The sequence below is a fragment of the Hipposideros armiger genome, unplaced genomic scaffold (assembly GCF_001890085.2).
Source record: "Hipposideros armiger isolate ML-2016 unplaced genomic scaffold, ASM189008v1 scaffold_1744, whole genome shotgun sequence".
In the NCBI taxonomy this organism is placed as follows: Eukaryota; Metazoa; Chordata; class Mammalia; order Chiroptera; family Hipposideridae; genus Hipposideros; species Hipposideros armiger.
Genome location: NW_017733094.1, coordinates 90476 through 92270, shown reverse-complemented (window position 1 = coordinate 92270; position 1795 = coordinate 90476).

Below are 1795 nucleotides of genomic sequence, written 5' to 3'. Positions count from 1 at the left end.
ATCATCCTTTTCATTATGGAATGTCTGACTTTGTCTCTTGTAATTTCCTTTGTTCTCAAATACACTTTATTTGATATTAACATAGCTACTCCTGGTTTTTAAAAATTAAATGTTTGCATGTATATATAATAAAGATCTGACTCTATTTTTTGGTATTTTAATGCTGACAAACTCTTAACCCATACTATTTGCCCTTCTTGTTTTACCCCACATCTGTGCAAGCTGATAAGCAAACCCTGACACTCTCTCATTTGTTTTCAACGAGGAGTTCAAATCATGGAATCTTTGCCCAACATGTGAAGGAAATTTTACCTCAGCCTGTGCCGTTAACCAGAGTAAAAACCAAGTCAGTCTCCCCTATCTTTGCTCTCTTATGCCATTTTCAGATAGTCTCAGAAGCCTGCTCTATCTTCCCAAAAGCCTCACTATGTGAATAATAAATGCTATCGTACCTTCTTGGTGTATGTATGATGTCATCATTCTTGACATCTGCACAAATTTTCAGTGAGGCAGGGGTGGAGGGATGATGCCATCCTGTTCTTGGAGAGTGACCACCAACAGTGTGTGTGTGTGTGTGTGTGTGTGTGTGTGTGTGCATTTCTATTTTTTTGCTTTTAGTTTACCTATGTCATTATATTTGACATGAGTTTCTTATAGGCCAGATATACTTGGGTCTTTTTTTAAAAACCTATTCTGTGTCTTGGCCACTGTAAATAGTGCTGCAATAAACATTGGAGCACATATATCTTTATGGTTAAATGTTTTCAGGGTTTTTGGGTAAAAACCCAAGAGAGGGATTGCTGGGTCATATGGTAATTCTATTGCATGGTAAGCACACAATATGATATACAGATGATATATTAAAGAATTGTATACCTGAAATCTATGTAACTTTCTAAAATTGTCACACCAATAGATTTTAATTAAAAAAACCTTTTCTGCCAATTTAAACTTCTAATTGGTTAGTTAATTAATTGATTTAAGTAGTTATTGATATTTAGGGGTTATGTATGCCATTTATTTCTGCTTGCTTTTTCTGTTTTTCCTTCATTTGCTCCTCTCTCTCTCTCTCTCTCTCTCTCTCTCTCTCTCTCTCTCTGACACACACTCTGTGAATTATTAGAACTTTTTTTAGGATTCCATCTTGACTAATTGTAGTGTTTTGAACATATCATTTTGTATAGTTTTATTAGCAGTTTTTCTGGATATTACAATATGAATAAATATTTTGTCTACTGGCATCGACATTTTGTCACTTTAAGAAAAATGTGGAAAACCTTACATAGGTCCCTTTTCCTCCCCAATTTTAAAATAACATTGCCTTGTGCACCACATCAGATAGTTTATGACTTTTATTTCAACCACCAAATGAATTTTCAAAACTCATGAAGATAGTCTATTTTATTTTTGCTCTCTTCATTGTTTTTTCTCCTTCCTAATGTTCTAATAGTCCTTCTTTCATGAATTTTTTTTGTTTGAAGAATTTCTTTTAACCATTTTTTCTAGTTTATTTTTTTTCTAGTTTATTTTAAAATAATTATACAATATTATATTAGTTTCAGGTGTATAACATAGTGCTTAAACACTTGTGTAACTTATGAAGTGATCTCCCCAATGAATCTAGCACCCAAATGATACCATACATAGTTATTACAATATTATTGACTGTATTCCCTACGCTATACACTTTAACTATTTTTTAAAAAAGATTTTTTTTATTGGGGAATTGGGGAAGGGGAACAGTGTTGGGGAATTGGGGAAGGGGAACAGCCAAGTTGTTGTCCTTCAATCTTAG